Raw genomic sequence first — 18,801 nt, 5'->3', positions numbered from 1 at the left:
AAGCAAACCAAAAAGCTCGCAAATACGTTTGTACTATGGCATAAAATAAAGTTTTAAAAGTTGGGGAAAAAATTTAATGAGTTCCAAAGGTCCAGTGGTGCAATAAAAAAAATACATCATCCTGATGTTCCAGAGCTTCCCCATTTTCCTCCACAGAAGCAAACATGTTATCAGCCTCTTATATATTAAAAAATGGAAATTTTAACTGAAAAATAAAAACAGCAAACACAAAAAGCTCAAAATGTTTAAAGGAAAAGCTCATAAATTCTTACTTTCAGAAAGAAAAACATGTGGAGAGAAATATAAATACTAAGTAATTAACAGGACCCAAGTTCTTAGCAGAAGATACAAAAAGTAAACGTGGGGAATTTGGAGGCACTGAGTTAAATCTCTGCAACACATAAGGTAGTAATTCTTTGACCTTAGGCAAACAACAACCTAAAATAAAATCCAGTCCCTAAGGCAAAAGCCTTTTCCTCCATCAGTAGGTCACAAAGCTGTCTTGGGCTGGCTTTACCTAACTGTCAAGCCAGAAGACACACTACCTCTCTCCTGTAATGGGTTAGCTAGGTATATTTAATGAACAAAAGTTATTAGGATTAGCAAAGAATATCCTTTAACATCTGTTATAAGTATCCCTTAGCATCTGTTATTGTATCCCTTAACTGTGGCAAACTCCTACCTTTTGCTTCCTGGTAATGCTACTCTAACTTACACTCTTAACACAGAAATGATGACTGGACTCCTGCATTGGGCTGCTTCTGCAGCTACATCATGCAGAGATGGGGAGAGCTTCTAAAGATCTAAGAATAAATATATTAAAATATAATTTCCATTCTTACCCCATAAGGAAATAATATAATCATTTTTATTATGACTGCAACTATAAACTGAGTGAGGTACTCTAGAGTGACTTGCTCACCGACAACATTTCCAAAGCAATACAATAACTGAGTCAGTATTCACTGAAGACTTATCTCATATAGACAGTGAAATAAAATAATATTATAAAAGTAACATTTCTGCAGTCTTTGTTCAGAGTTCCAAAAGTGAATTTCAATATGGTTGCTGACTCTGAAAGTGATTTTCAGATTTATCTCTTAATAGCATTTGGCTACATTTCTCTTTCTGGGATTAAGTTAAATAACATCTATGCATCAATTGAGTTAAACTAGAGGTCATGCTTTACCAACTTTTAGCTGAGTTTATGTCATAATGTTAGCTTTTCCTAGAATAGGCTAGTCAACTGAGCTATAATATATATTCTCTTGGGTTTTATGCCATTTCCTAAATTTAAAATTAAAACATCAGTTGAGGAAAAATAGCTACAACCTAACAGCCCATGCAACTTAGATTAAGCTGCATACAACATTAGTTTCAAAACAAAGAGAGTCAGAAAACACACTAGAAAATCAAGTATGAGATTTTTAGTGATAAAAAGGACTACAAAATACCCTCATCAATGAGGTAACTTAGGGCCCCAAAGCAGCCGCCTATATAAGAACAAGACAAGTAAACAAAGCAAGTCCAAAGTCCAAAATATTCTACTTCACAAACAGACAGCTTCAGCAATCCTGAAAATACCTAAATAAAAAATTAGTTAAACTTTCAAATGACAGACAAATTTAAGAAACCACCCACCTCACTAAAAATATTCTTGGTAATAAATGACTGCTTAGAAAGGAGCTTACATACCAATAAAATTAGTTAACATTTATTTAGTCTTTACCGTGTGCCATGCCATGTATGCCTTCACATATATTAACTCATTTAATTCTCACAGCCCCATATGAGGTATTATTATTATCTGCACTTTACAAATGAAAAACACCCTGAGGCACAATGAAGCTAAATTTCTTGCCAAAAGTCACCAAGGTAATAAGAGGTGAAACCAGGATATGAACCCATTGCAGTGACCTCCACAGCTGTCATCCCTAATTCCTCACTCCTGACTTCCAGATCTTTACCGCTCTACCATACTGTCTATTTTAGCCCAACTCATCACTTTGCAGATAAGCAAACTGTGCTCCTCAAGGAAGAGATAAAATTAATCCAAGGTTTCTAACTATTTAATAACATAACTGGTACTAAACTCAGGTTTCCTATTCACATTATGAGGCTTTTCATTTAATCTTTTTCAAAAATAATTTATTTTGTTTTTCCAAGTATAAAATACTCATTGAAATCAGAAGAATATAATAAAGTACAGAAGAAAATTGAAATAACACCTCCCAGCTTCCAAGAATAACCACATCAACAGTTTAACATATTGCTTTATATGCATTACACGACTAACATTCCACTCTCCTGCCTCGTATTTTTTTTTTTTTTTTGAGATGGAGTTTCATTCTTGTTGCCCAGGCTGGAGTGCAATGGCGCGATCTTAGCTCACTGCAACCTCCACCTCCCGGGTTCAAGCGATTCTCCTGCCTCAGGCTCCCAAGTAGATGGGATTACAGGCACCCACCACCACGCCTGGCTAATTTTGTATTTTTAGTAGAGACAAGGTTTCTCCATGTTGGTCAGGCTGGTCTCAAACTCCCAACCTCAGGTGATCCGCCTGCCTCAGCCTCCCAAAGTGCTGGGATTACAGGCGTGAGCCACCACACCTGGCTTTTTTTTTTTTTTTTTTTAAGATACAGGATCTCACTCTGTCACCCAGGCTGGAGGGCAGTGGTACAATCATAGCTCACTGTAACCTCCAACTCCTGGGCTCAAGTGATCCTTCTGCTTCAGCCTCCCAAGTAGCTGGGACTATAGGCACATGCCACCATGCTCGACTAATTTAAAAAAAAAAAATTATAGAGACAGGGGTCCTACTACATTGCCCAAGCTGGTCTCAAACTCCTGGCCTCAAGTGATCTCTCACCTCGGTCTCCCAAAGTGCTGAGATTACAGACATGAGCCACCATATCCAGCCCCTTGCCTTGAATTTTTAAAAAATTTTAGAGACATATTCTACATATAGTTGCATTTTTGACATTTTCACTGATATCTTCCCAAGGCATTAAGTATTTTTGACAATGTGACTTAATGGTTATATGACATTTCATTAATTTATTTAACCATATGTCTACTGACTATATGTGGTTAATTTTATAATCAGTCTCTGTGATGAAACTGTTATACACACAGCTTTATGTAACATCTCTGATAATGTTCTTAGATTAGGTCTCTAGAAATGACATTACTGTGACTTAAAGGGTATAATAATAGCTAATACTTATATGGTGACTGTTGCCAAATCGTTCTAAGTGCTTTGCAGATATTCTAAGTGCTTTACAGCTATATCCTAGCTAATCCTTGCAACAATCCTATGAGGGAGGAAATGAAGGTCCAGAGAGAACAAGTGACTTGTCCAAAATCAGCCAGGAAGTGACACAGCCATGATTCACACCCAGGTAGTCAGGCTCCACGATCCATGCTCTTAATTACTAGGCTAGACCATCCTAATTCCACACTCTTTCAACCACATCATGCAAAGTCTCCTGGAAGTTTATTACAAATACACAAAACAGCTGAGGGACTTTTATTTTACTAAACATCCCAGAAGACTCTACCATTTGAAAACTACTATTCTGATCTTAACAACAACAAAAAAGAGCAGAACACTTAATAAAACTCCTCCCATAAAACCTTTGATAGTTATATTGGTGGATGTTTTAAATATAGAAGGGAGAGCCAAGTAAGAGAGTACTCAAAATGGTTAAAATACATGTTTATGGCCTTAAATTAGGCAATGGCTTCTTAGAAATGACACCAAAGGCACAAGTGACAACATGAATTTAAAATGTTTTAATTACTAAAAATCACTTATAAAAATAAAAATAGATAAATTGGACTTCATCAAAATTAAAAATATTTACACTTTAAAAGATACTATCAGGACAAATACTATATGATTCCACTTATTTGAAGCACCTAGAATAGGCAAAGTCCTAGAGACAGAAAGTAGAATAGAGGTTACTAGAGGCTGGGGGAGGGGGAAAGGGAGAGTTATTATTTAATGGGTACAGTGTTTCTGTTTGGGATGATGAAAAAGTTCTGGAAATGGAGGTTACAGTTACACAACACTGTGAATGTACTTAATGCCACTGAAATGTACACTTAAAATTGTACAAATGGTACATTTTACGTTATGCATATTTTACCACAATCAACACCACCAAGACAACCCACAGAATGAGAGAAAATACTTACAAATCATTTATCTGATACAGGAATTATATCCTGAATATACAACTGATAATCCAATTTTTCTTTTCTTTTTTTCTTTTTTTGAGACGCAGTCTCTCTCTGTTGCCCAGGCTGGAGTGCAGTGGTGTGATCTCAGCTCACTGAAACCTCTGCCTGCCAGGCTCAAGCAATTCTCCTGCCTCAGCCTCCCAAATAGCTGGGACTACAGGTGTGCGCCACCATGCCCAGTTAATCTTTTGTATTTTTAGTAGAGACGGGGTTTCACGATGCTGGCCAGGCTGGTCTCAAACTCCTGAACTCGTGATCCGCCCGCCTCAGCTTCCCACAGTGCTGGGATTACAGGCGTGAGCCACCATGCCCGGCCCCAATTTTTCAAAAGGATATAAATCAATATTTCTCCAAAAAAGATACATACAAATGTCTGATAAGGACATGAAATGATGTTCAATTATTAGTCATTAGATTATCAGATTATTAGTCATTAGAGAAATACAAATCAAAATCATTAGATACCATTTCATACCCACCTGATGGCTACAAAAAAGACCAACATTAAGAAGTATTGACCAGGAAGTGGAGAAATTCCTGGTGGGAATGGTATAGGCACCTTGGAAAACATTTTGGCAGTTCCTCAAGATGTTAAACACGGAGTTACCATATTACCTAACAATTCAATTCCAAGGTATGTACCCAAGAGAGCTGAACACAAATTCACACAAAAGCTTGTACACAAACTTTCACAGTGACATTATTCATAACAGCCGAAAGTAGAAAACAGAAACTCAAATGTCCATCAGCTGATTAATGGACAAATAAAATGTGGTAGCTATCTCTAGAATGGAATTTTATCCAGCAATGCAATACCTACATAAACTAGAACTTAGATGAAGCTTGAAAATGCTAAATGAAAGAAGCCAGACACAAAAGACCACATGTTGTATCATTCCATCGATATAAAATGTCCAGATAGGCAAATCTAGAGAGACAGAAAGCAGATTAGTGGTTGCCACGGTCTGAAGGGAGGAGAAAATGGGGGGGTGACTGCTAATGAATACAAACTTTCTTTTGGGAGTGATGAAAACGTTCTAGAATTAGGTAGTGGTAATAGATGCGCAATTTTGTGAATATACTAAAGACCACTATAGTGTACACTTAAAAAGTAAAAACAAACTAAAATGGTTGAGAAATTCATAAAAAAACATAAATTTTGAAACGAAGTGCTTATAAGTGTTACTATAAGACTGTAAGTATGTGAATTTTGAAAGAGACTCAGGACAGTAAAAGCCAAAGGATAAAGACAAAGTCTTTGTGGTAACTACAGACCATGGAGACAAAGATAGAAATGCCAAAACTGTCAGAAAATTAAGAGAGTATAGTGTACGAACAGAATTTTGGAAAGTTCTATTAAAATGCACACTAAAGAAGTTAGGAAAGTGAGTTTCAGAATAGGGAGAAAATAAAAAGAACAGCCACCAAAACTAAATCACTGAATGACTCATCTAAAAAGTTTCCTGATGACTTTAAAAAACTGTTTTTTTGTTTTTAAGAAAGGGTCTCTCTCTCTGTTACCCAGGCTGGAATACAGTAACTCGAACACATCTCACGGCAGTCCTAACCTCTTGAGCTAAAATGATCCTCCCATCTCAGAGTCCTGAGTAGCTGGGGCTACAGGAACACACCATCACACCCAGTAATTTTTTTTTTTTTTTTTTTTTTTTTTTAAGATAGATCTCACTTTGTTGCCCAGGCTGATCCTGAACTTCTGGGCTGAAGTGATCCTCCCACCTCAGCCTCCCAAAGTGCTGGGATTACAGGCATGAGTCACTGCACCAGCTTTAAAAAATAAGCGAAGGTTTACCCATCAGAAAAGAACAAGGTTAAGAAGGTACGTATATTATCTAAATTCATAAAACTGAAGGAGATATGGGCAGATTTCACCAAATGCTAGTAGTTGAGGACAAAACTAAAATTTAACCAGAATACTCTGGAAATGTATGAAAGTATTGCTATTACACAGTAAATTAATAGGACAAATTAATTATGCTGGATTTGCTGCCAATATTTCAGAAGCACTCTCATTTGTTCTAAATAGGCTGAGGTAATGATGAAAGATAGATGATGGTATACTGAACACTAGAATGTCAGCTCCATACGGACAGAAACTTTTATCAATTATAGAATTGAGCTCAGCACACAAGAAGTATTCAGTGTTAGCTAAATGAATCAATAGCACTTTGAAATCTATAAAATATCATACATGTTTTAGAAATTCATATCTAGAAATGAAATGTTAATGAATTTAAAAAGTCATTGATATCTGAGATCTAAAACTAGAGTTTCAGGGAAGAAAAGAATTAACCTCAAAAACTGGAAGGACATAAGAAGCCTATAGGGTGTAGGGGTGTAAGCCTGTAGTCTGAACTACTTGGAGGCTGACATGGGAGGATCACTTGAGCTCAAGAGGATTTTTTGGGTTTTCTTATTGAGACAGGGTCTTACTCTGTCACCTGGGCAGAGTGCAGTAGCACGATCTTGGCTCACTGCAACTTCGGCCTCCTGGACTCAAGTGATCCTCCCACTTCAGCCTCCCAAGTTGCTGGGACCACAGGTGCACACCACAACGCTCAGCTGATTTTTGCAATTTTTTGGTAGAGATGGGGTTTTGCCACGTTGCCCAGGCTGGTCTCAACTCCTGAGCTCAAGCAATCCACCCCCCTTAGCCTCTCAAAGTGCTGGGATTACAGGCGTGAGTCACCGCACCCGGTCAAATCCAGGAGTTTGAGTTCAGCCTGGGAAACATAATGTAGCCCAGACTTTTTATATCTCTTTAAAAAAAATTAAAAAGCCCACATAACTTGCTTGTGTTGTCAAATGTTTAACATATTAATAAATTTCCCATATTTTTTACTGTCAATATTATAAAAAATATAAATAAGTCCATACATTTCTAAAGAGTTAACGACTTAAATGGTACAAATACCTACACACTCAGAATTCATCATGGTCAATTTAAAGGAACACACAATATAGAATATAAAATCCCCTATAGATGAAGATATAATTTAAGTGAAACACAATAGACAAAACCAATACTGAGGAGATCTAAAGAGAAAATATAAAACCTAACTGTTAAAACCTATTCAATACTAATTAAACTAAGAACGATAAACACAGAAGCAAATAAGACAGTCCCCTGACTTAAAATAATTCAGGCAAATGTGACAGCACATTAATTATGTGCTGTCACATTTGTCACTACTGTAGTTTTTTAACTATGTTTTTCTTTAAAATTTAGGCAAGGATGATTTCTAACAATGACTGTTTCAGCTAATTTACTTATAAGTTTACATGGAGAAGAAGATAGACATTGCTCTTACTTAAAGCATTTATATATAAAAAGTATAAATAGTAAAATCAATACCATCAAAATAAAGGTGTTTTATATAAAAATATCACTAAGAAGGTCGCATCTAAATATTTACTCAACACAATTATTACAAAATTTTGTTCTTCAAATCAAAGTGCTCTGTTGTTAAAGATAAATGTCACTAGTTAGCTTAATTCACATATTTTCTTTTTAAGTAAGATACTTGCAGATAATTGACATGCAATTAAAGCTGTAACTTAAGTTCAAACAATTCCCTTTGAACACAATAAAAAGACAGGCCACTAAAATATCCTGTTATACTTCTTACATTTTAATACTGTTTTCGATTTATCTGTTAAGTACTGCTTTTTCATCTAAAATATCAAGCAAAATTTGAGATCATTAATAGATCATTAATAAACAGATCTATTAAAATTAATGAATCAGTTTCAACTCTAAAGTTTAGTAAAAGATATAAATTGGTTCAAATATGAGAGATTTCTACTATTCATTAAAATTATAATTTTTAAATACTTAATCTGAGCCAATTCAGATGCTATGCAAAAAAAAAGCAATTTTTGGATTTTCTGTTGAAATAGAAATTTATTTGATAGTTTATTGAAATGAACTTTAAAAGAAGAGTCATAACTGAGAAAATTATTCATACCTTAACTTTTTTTTCCCCCTTCTCAAACTGTTTTTCAAGACCCTGAGAAATTTACACCCTGTTTCAGGGATGTTATCTTAGTAGCAGAGCCATATTTACAATAAGGAAGTGACAGTGCAGATTCTAGGTTTTGACATACATGCTTTACAATAGAAAACATTGTGCAAGTAAAGAGTACAAAGGCTCAGAGCTACTACATATACTAAATAAAATGATCCTTTTTTTTTTCTTTTTGAGATGGAGTCTCTGTTGCCCAGGCTGGAGTGCAGTGGTGCAGTCTCGGCTCACTGCAACCTCTGCCTCCTGGATTCAAGAGATTCTCCTGCCTCAACCTCCCAAGTAGCTGGAATTACAGGCATGCTCCACAATGCCCAGCTAATTTTTTTTTGTATTTTTAGTAGAGATGGGGTTTCGCCATGTTGGCCAGGCTGGCCTTGAACTCCTGACATCAAGTGATCTGCCCGCCTCAGTCTCCCAAAGTGCTGGGATTACAAGCGTAAGCCAACGCGTCCATCCAATTTTTTAAAAGTAAGACTGCTGCTATATTTATACTGGGCTAAAACTCATAAAAAGCCATTCCTCTTCCCCCATCCCCTGTCCAAATAAGTTTTTCCATCCTAGAACCCAGAAAGTGTATCTAATACATATATATTTCAGTATATCCTTATCATCTTTATATTCATGGATATTGTTTTCTAAAATTGAAATTATTTTATGTGACCCCTTTGCTCCAAAGCAACTTAATTATGTTCTTAAAATTTACAGTGAATATTTAATAACTTATCTTCTACTTAAAAATAACTACTTAATTTCTAGCTACCTAGTTTATAAAATACTTCCATATACATGACCTTATTTTATATGGTATAAATTCAGGAGAATTATTAGTCTTACGTGTTTAATAATTGCTCGATGGGTTCATTTTTACTTAATGTTGAAAGTACATTTTAACAAACTCACATATTTAGCACCTATTATAAAAACAAGAATGCAAAACTAGAAAACTACAAAATTATACAAATAGAAAATAAGTGATTAAAATAACAAAATTAGGTAGAATTTGATAATTCACAAAATATATATCTACTGCAAAAAGATTAATATTTTACCACAGTGTTCCACTTTTTTTTTTCCTTAACCTTGGTTTATAAGCTCTTATAACCCTTCTTTAAAAGTCAGGTGTTCATCAGGATCAATACTAAAACATTTAATCCTTTTGTTATAAGATCTATGATCTTGGCCAAATGTAAAGTAACAATCATTCTTCCCCATAGTAACCAGTCCTTAGCCTCTCATTCATATGCTTTGGACATAGTAAGAGCTGAATGTATACTTAGCTATCCACATACATATTTACACATATACACACACAAACTTTTCATAGAATTAATTTTTGCTATCATCAGAAATGCAAAGATAAGTTTCTGGCTTTAAGAACTCAGAACATGATTGGCTGGGCACGGTGGCTCATGCCTGTAATCCCAGCACTTTGGGAGGCTGAGGCAGGTGGATCACCTAAGGTCAGGGGTTCGAGACCAGCGTGGCCAACATGGTGAAACCTCGTCTCTACTAAAAATAAAAAAATTAGTCAGGAGTGGTGGCGGGCACCTATAATCCCAGCTACTTGGGAGGCTGAGGCAGGAGAATCGCTTGAACCCAGGAGGCGGAGGTTGCAGTGAGCCGAGATCATGCCATTGCACTCCAGCCTGGGCGACAGAGTGAGACTCCATCTCGAAAACAAAACAAAATAAATCAAACAAACAAAAATAACTCAGAACATGACATTTTGGACTTGATAAAGAAAAAAAGAACTCAGAACATCAAAAAATCTATGGGAATATCATCTATAGCTGCTGAATTTCTAATTTGTGTTGAATTACAGAGTTTTAACATTTCCATATATTTTTAACAATGTGACTCATGTTGACAAAGATTCTTTGCTTGGCTAAACTTTACTCAGGCTTATGAACTTTCTTCTAGGCTCATCTGTGTACTTCCTTGTAAAATCCAGTTTTAGCCAAAGAACCTTGCTAAGTCAGTTTAGCCAGAACCCCCTCAACCTCGACAGCTGATCATCCTTGATGTATGATCAGGTTCCTCATTATCTACCATCCCTCAGGTGATGTCTGAACACCCTGGCCTGACTCCACCAAGAATCCTGTTAAGTCGGTTTAGCCAGAATCCCCCTTACCCCTGATGTTTCCTCTTAGTAATTTTCCAACCACTTACCCTCACACTGGTCCTTTGCTATAGATTCCCAATTGCCCATGCTGTATTCAGAGTGAGCCCAGTCTCTCTCTACCCTCGCCCCGCAATCCCCACACCCCACTGCAGTGGTTTCTATACCTATCTCAATGGTCCTGAATAAATCTTCCTTACCATGCTTTAACAAGTGTCATTGAATAATTTTTTCCTTACCAACATCCCATTTGCACAAACTTATTCAACTCAGTAAGATTTCAATTTACACATAACTCTATTGAGAAATTAATCTGGACAGAGAGTGCCTGACCTGTACTGCTTTTTTAATGCCACATTTCCCCCGACATACAAGGGCAGAATCACCACAGGCTCCTTGGGAGCAGCAACAATTAAAACTGGAGAAAAACAAATGATCATCACTGAAGTATACAAACACTACCTTTCTTATGGAAATAACTTAATTACTCTCCGGATCCACTTATAGTAATGCATGTACAGAACTGTCACACTCCCTAACTCACTGCCTTCTTAACCAACTGCCGGCGAGCTTCCACATTCATCACTCTACTGAACAGCCAGCCCTCAAGCCATTGATGAGACAGACCCCTACCTGACAAGTCCAAGGACTACTTTCAACTCTTATAATGTAGCATTTGAGGGCTATTCACAACTCTCTTCTCAAAAACTCTCCCCTGCTTTGTACTTCACAAATCTAATCTCTCCTCATCCTCCTACTTCTCTGGATGGTCTTTTAAGTCTGCCTTCTTTTTTCCCTGCCAGCTGTTCAAATGCTGGTCATCCCCAGGGTTCTTCCCCAGCCTCTACTTTTCTAGCGATATACAAACTTCCCTGGGAGTGTATTTCCTGTAACCTTCACTACATGGACTGATAACTCCCAAGTCTATCTCCCTCTATCCAGATGATTTGGCTACACACCAAGAATTTACCTCTAACTGTCCTCTTTACTGAATCACTCTACCAAGTTCCCTTGCCTCTAGGCACAAAGCCAATGTCTTCCACATTATCACCATGACTGCTATTCTAAAAACAAAGATTTAAGCATGTGATTCTATTACTTAAAATCTTATCAAACTCCTCACCACCTGCTCCTAAAGGAAAAAGCAGCATTACACTAAAGTCCTTCAAGACTTGGTCCAAATCTACCTTTTCCGCCTCACCTCCTGTCCTCTCTCCTATATGATTCACAAAAATCACTCAGTTTCTATAAACCACCACTGCTTTTACTCCTTCATGCTATCACTCATGATATATATTAGTGCTGCCTAGAATGTACTTCCCCTCATTTGCATGACAAAGTCTTGCTCTTCTTTCAAGACTTGTTTCAGCTGTCACCTGTGGAGAAACCATTCTAACCACTCTTTCTTCACCATCTTATCATTGGTCATTCCATCCTAAACACTTCAACTGCGGATCATTTGACTAGTACCTCTCTTGGCAATTATTTCCCAGTATTGGTATTATCCAGAGACATGTCCACTTATGTAGAATCCCTAAAAGCAAGGATCATATCTTTCACTCCTATATCCCAGTCAGCTGGCAAATATGCCACATAGGAGATGCTCAATAAAGAGATGCCTAGCCGGGCACGGTGGCTCACGCCTGTAATCTCAGCACTTTTGGGAGGCTGACGTGGGCAGATCACTTGAGGTCAGGAGTTCAAGACCAGCCTGGCCAACATGGTGAAACCCCATCTCTACTAAAAATACAAAAATTAGCTGGGTATCGTGGCGCATGCCTGTAATCCCAGCTCTCAGGAGGTTCAGGCAGGAGAATCACTTGAACCCGAGAGGCAGAGGTTGCAGTGAGCGGAGATTGCGCCACTGCACTCCAGGCTGGGCGACAGAGTGAGACTCTGTCTCAAAAAAGAAAGAGATGCCCAATAAGCAAATGCTACATAATTCATGTCATTTCCTATTTTAAATATGCTAATGTTTGACCCCATGAACTAATCTACCCCAGATTTTAGCTTGAAAATATGATTGTATAGATTCAGTCCATGACAAGGCAATCGATTAATGGGTAACATAAAGTAGATTGAAGAGATGTGAAAAGAAAAAAAAACTTATTATTGAACCTCATAATTCAATGTCAGAGTTATTCAAAAAAGATACCAAGTAGTGTGTCAATGATATAGTCCTCCATCTCCCATAAAAAGAACATTACTTCAAATTATAATTTCTTTACAGCTTCTCTCATCTTCAAGGGAGACACAAGCAATTTAACTTATAGATATTAGAATGCTCATAAGGGACTGGAAAACAGCTTTATTTCTGCTATAATGCATTTTTACTTGATGGCTCCCAAAACTACATAATTTTCGGCAGGGTGCGGTGGATCACGCCTGTAATCCCAACACTTTGGGAGGCCAAGGTGGGCGGATCACAAGGTCAGGCGATCGAGATCATCCTGGCTAACATGGTGAAACCCCATCTCTACTAAAAAAATACAAAAAATTAGCCAGGCGTGATGGCAGGCACCTGTAGTCCCAGTTACTCGGGAGGCTGAGGCAGGAGAATGGCGTGAACCTGGGAGGCGGAGCTTGCAGTGAGCCGAGATCACACCACTGCACTCCAGCCTGGGCGACAGAGCAAGACTCCAACTCAAAAAAAAAAAAAAAAAAATACAAAGACTAGCTGGGAAAGGTGGTGGGCACCTGTAATACCAGCTACTCAGGAGACTGAGGCAGAAGAATCGTTTGAACCTGGGAGGCGGAGGTTGTAGTGAACCAAGATCATGCCACTGCACTCCAGCCTGGGCAACAGAGTGAGACTCTGTCTTTAAAAAAAAAAAAAAAAAGCTATATAATTTTCACTTGGGAAGTTGGGAACGAAGCTGAGTGTAGTAGAATGTATTACTGTACTCAATTATTCTACTGCTTCTCCTATATGAGTATTAATTATACTTCCCTAACCAATTGCATTATGCATGGCCACGTGACTTGCTTTGGCCAATAAAGTGTGTGTTGAATAACATGTTCCCCTTTTTTAACTATAATTCCATGGTTCTGTTCTGGATAGCTCTTTTCCTTCAACCACCAGAACATACATGTCCCAGATAGGAGCTGCTCCTTCAGCCTGAACCCCTGAAAGGAGAACAACTATGGACAGAGCTGTCATCTACCTAAACATGTAACATGAGCAAGAAATAAATCTTTGCTGCTATAAGGCACTGTGGTTTTGGAGTTATTACCACAGTATTATCAAACTGATATGCTGAATTAGATGATCCTCCTCTATAATATCATTTAACACCAGGTATACACTGCTACTAAAATATTATACTATACTTAACAGTTTTTATTGTCTTATTCAAATAGACTTTAGGTTTCAAAAATTCAGACACCTGTTTTTTCATCTCCGTCACCTAGAAAAGTAGTAGTAGAAGGGGTTCTTTTACTTAGTAGTAGAAGACTGATAAATGGTTGCTGAAATAACTATAAAGGTACTTATATTTTCCAATAAATGTAGCTACATAGTTAACGTGAAAATGTTATACAAAAATAACATATGGTAAAGAACAGGTGAAGAGATTTCATGGCCATTTGTGACCTGGTCTTTATATAAAATCTCTTAACATTTTTCTAAAAGGTTTCAGGAATATATTTACCAAAGACCTCAATAATACCACTTCAGGTGGTATTCACTTGTTAACCAAGAAGGAAAAAAGAGAAGTGTGGTAGCAGAAGCAGATGGGCAAGTTCACGTAATGTAAAATTCACATGCTTCCTCACAGATCTGTATTTACATGTATGTTGCTATTTAGTTTCTATAGGAATAGCTGACACAGAAAATAAAACCCAGAAGAATCAAAACATTACAAAATTCATATATCAGGAAACTTTAAATCATGATAATTTAGTCATTTAGCCCCGGGGCACAAACTTTATAACCTCTAATCCCCTTAAATGCATAATTATATTAGTAAATGCAACTAGGTCACTAAGAGAAGGTTATGCCCTTTGTTCTATTTAAGATGACAGGAAATGTTTAACTTTCTGTCCAAAACTGATTTGGGCATAAAAGGTAAAAATTTTCAACTGCTCAGAAAATCCTATTTGTTAAAATGGCTCATTCTCTCAGGGTGTAAGGCAACTATGGCATCATTATGACTGGTGTAATCCCTAACCTATTACAACATATTTGAGTTTTAAATTTTATGTAGATTAAGAAATGTACCTCAAATTCTCTAAAACCAAGTAAACGTTTATGTTTGCTAAATCTTGCAAACATTTTATTCTATAGCTGAAATACTTGTTTGTTTTGTATTGCTATAAACAGATTACCTTAGACTGAATACTTTATAACTATATATATATATAATCTATCTATCTCACAGTTCTGAAGGCTGAGAAGTTCAACATCAAGTTGCCAGCATCTGGTGAGGGCCTTCTTGCTGCATCATACCACATACCATGGCAGAAGGCAAAAGGGTAAGAGAGCACAAGAGAAGGGGAGAGCAAGACAGGACAGAACTCACTTCTATAACAAACCCACTCCCAAGATAACAACATTAATCCATGACCTAATAATCACCTCTTATTAGGCCCCACCTCCCAATGCTGTTGCATTGGGGATTAAGTTTCCAACACATGAACCATGGCAGACACATGCAAACCTTAACATTCCATCCTAGCACCCCAAAATTCATGTCCTTCTCACAATGCAAAATGCAAAGATTCCATCCCAATAATCTTAAAGTCTTAACTCATTCCAATATCAACTCAAAAGTCTAAAGTCTCATTTAAATCAGATATAGGTGAGACTCAAGGCATGATTCATCCTGAAGTAAATTCCCTCCAAGTGTGAGCCTGTTAAAACAAGTTACCAACTTTCCAAAACACAAGGCACAGGCATAGGACAGACACTCTCATTCCAATAGGGATGAGGAAAAGAGGGGTAACTGGTGGTCCCAAGAAAAACAACAATAAGTCTTAAAGCTGGAGAAGAATCTCCTTTGACGCCATGTCCAAAATCCTGGGCACACTAGGACAGAGGCTGGGCCCACTGGGGAAAGGGTTGGGCTCACAAAGGCCTCAGGCAGCCCTACCTCTATAGCTTTCCTAGACTCAGTCCACCCAGCAGCTCTCACAGGTTGGAGTCTTATGCCAGCAGCCTTTCCAGGGTGCAGTTATATGCTGGTGGCCCTATAGTTCTGTGGTCTTGGGGGCTGCTTCATTCCCACAGCTTCACTAGGCACTGCTCTAGTGGGAACTTTCAGTAGTGGCTCTGCCTCTCCTACACATCTCTGTCTGGGCCCCCCGCCTATCCATGACATCCTTTGAAATCTAGGTGGAGGCTGCCATGGCCCCACGGTTCTTGAATTTGGTGACAGAATTATCACCAAGTGTACACCACCGAAGTTTATGGCTTGTACCTTTCAGAGCAGCAGGTTCAGCAACACCTGGGCCCACTTGAGCCACAGCTAGGGCAGTGTTGCAACAGAATGCAGGGAACAGAGATAGGGGCAGCCCTAGGCATCAAGCCCATGAAAGGTGCCAAAGGGTGCCCTGGCCCTGACTCAAAATTGTTCTGTCTTCCTAGAGGTCTGCACCTGTGATGACAGGGATAGCCTTGAAGATCTCTGAAATGGCTTCAGAGTCATTCTCCCATTTTCTTGATGATAAGTACTTGGCTCCCTCCTATCCATACTAATCTCCTTAGCAAACAGTTACTTGGCCACACCCTTGGCTTGCTCTCTTAAACATGCCTTTTCACTCTTTACATAGCCAGACTGCAAATTTTCCAAATCTTTCCTTTCTGTTTCTCTTTTAATTATAAATCCACCTTTAAGTCATTTTTCTCCTCTCGCATCTTAATGTATGCAGTTACAAATAGCTATGTAGCTCTTTCAATATTTTGTTTAAAAATTTCTTCCACCAGATATCCTAGCTCATCACTCTTAAATTCTGCCTTCCATAAAGACCTAGGGCAAGGACACAGAACAGTCATGTTCTCTCCCACTTCATAACAAAGATGACCTTTACTCCTGTTTCCAGTAAGATATTTCTCTCTTCCATCTGAGAGCTCATCGGAATGGCCTTTACTATCCCTATTTCTACCAATATTTTGATCATGAACACTTAAGTAATCTCTGAGGTTTTCAGATTTTTTGATACACGTCTCCCCTTCTTCGGAGCTCTCACCAGAATCACCATTAATGCTCCATTTACCACAACTGGCTTTTTCTAGCCTGCTCCTCCAAATTCTTCTCTACCCATTACCTAGTTCCAAAGCTGCTTTAACATTTTCAGGTGTTTGTTACAGCAACACCCCCACTTCTTGGTAGCAATTTTCTGTCTTAATCCATTTTGTGTTGCTATACCACAATATCACAGATTGGGTAATTTATAAAGAAAAGAAATGTATTTCTCACAGTTCTGGGAGCTAGAAGTTCTGTATCAAGGTGCCATCATCTAGTGAGGTCCTTCTTGTTGCAGCACCGCATGGCAGAACATGGAAAGGCAGGAGAGCATGAGACAGGGAGACAGCAAGAGGGGGCCAAGCTCACTTTTATAACAAGCCCACTCACACAATACTAACCCACTCCTAAGATAATGACAAAAATCCATTCATGGCTGGGCATAGTGGCTCATGCCTATAATCCCAGCACTTTGGGAGGCCAAGGTGGACAGATTGCTTGAGCCCAGGAGTTTGAGACCAGCCTGGACAATATGGCAAAACCCATCTTTACAAAAAACAAGAAAATTAGCCAGGCATGGTGGTGCACACCTGTAGTCCCAGCTACTTGGGAGGATGAGATGTGAGGATCGCTTGAGCCCAGGAAGTGGAAGTTGTAGTGAGCCCAGATCATGCCGCTACACTCCAGCCTAGGTGACAGAGTGAGACCGTCTCAACAAAGAAGAATAAAAGGAAAGTTTGGCCACCTAAACATTGGCTTTTCCTACTTTTTAACTAAATGATATCAGAAAGCTCAGTCACAGTAACAAAACACCTTTTTAATTCCAAAACTGTTTAAATATAAGGTCATATTATTAACATCTCATTGGAAAGGAAACTTTTGCCTATAAATGCACAATATCCAAAAGAGCAAAAAGTAATTTTAAAAAGAATTAAAATGGTCCTGGAAACGGGGAGATGCTGGAAAGATTTGGGGAATTTAACTGAAAAAGTCCTCTTTGAACATAAGCCCTTATAATGATATAGTATCCCCAAAATTTCTCTATTTCAAGAGATTATATGACCAAATCTCAAGAAATGGAAATATCCTATATCCAACAAATAATCAAATGTAAGTCCCAAAATAAAAGAGTATAAATCTGAATTTACCTAACGGAGATATGCTAAACATGCTTTCTTTTAAAAATCATGGCTCACACCTGTAATGCCAACACTTTGGAAGGCTGACATGGGCAGTCACTTGAGGTCAGGAATTCGAGACCAACCTGGCCAACATGGTGAAACCCCACATCTAGTTAAAAACACAAAAATTAGCCGGGTGTGGTGCTGCATGCCTATAATCCCAGCTACTTGGGAGGCTGAGGAAGGAGAATTGCTTGAACCTGGGAGGCAGAGGTTGCAGTGAGCTGAAATTGCGCCACTGCACTCCAGCCTGGACAACAGAGTGAAACTCCATCTCAAAAAAAAAAAAAAAAAAAAAAAATCAGTCAATATTTATTTACTTAGAATAGCTTGTATAGTTACATGGTTTAAAAAGAACTAAAATGGTAAATACAGTGAAAAGACTTCCTGCCATCCCTATTTCATATCAACACAGTCTCCATCCCCACTACACTCCCAGGTAACCGCAGCTACTAATTTCTTATGCCTCCTTCAGAGTTTCTTTAGGCATAAACAAATAACAAACATAGATTCTTATTTTTCTCTCGTTACAAGAAAGGTAGATTATCATACACATGGTGCTGTCTCCTGTTTGTTCTTTTATTAACCCAATAATTTATATCTTAGAAAATCTCCCATATCAGTATATAAACAGCTTCCTTATTCTTTTTACAGCCTTTTCAATGAAGTAACATCTCAAAAAGCCAGCCAATCATTTTATAACCTATTTTATATCCCTTTAATCATCCCAACAAATACATACATAATGTGGCTGCAATAAGAAACCTTTGGAATTTAAGAAAATCTTATCTAATATTTTTAGTCCTTTTTTTTGAGAGGGTCTCACTCTGTTGCCCAGGCTGGAATGTAGTGGTGCAATCATAGCTCACTACAGTCTCAAACTCCTGGGCTCAAGCAGCTGGGACTACAGGCATGTACCACCATGCCTCGCTAATTTATTTTTATTTTTTTATTCTATTTTTTGTATCTTATTATTTTATATATATGTGCATATATATGTGTGTGTATATATATGTATATATATGTGC

The 18,801-nt window shown here is 37.9% G+C and overlaps 1 protein-coding gene across 47 annotated transcripts in view; it reads right to left on the bottom strand.

The window, feature by feature from the left end:
- The window catches only part of SLMAP (sarcolemma associated protein), a 172,465-nt gene that overhangs the window by 129,222 nt on the left and 24,442 nt on the right, over positions 1–18,801 (bottom strand). The gene's annotated exons all lie outside the window — the stretch shown is intronic.

This window comes from Pan troglodytes, chromosome 2, assembly GCF_028858775.2.
Source record: "Pan troglodytes isolate AG18354 chromosome 2, NHGRI_mPanTro3-v2.0_pri, whole genome shotgun sequence".
NCBI classification, from domain to species: Eukaryota; Metazoa; Chordata; class Mammalia; order Primates; family Hominidae; genus Pan; species Pan troglodytes.
Note: the sequence above shows the minus strand (reverse complement) of the source record. Positions and strands in the feature narration are given on the sequence as shown.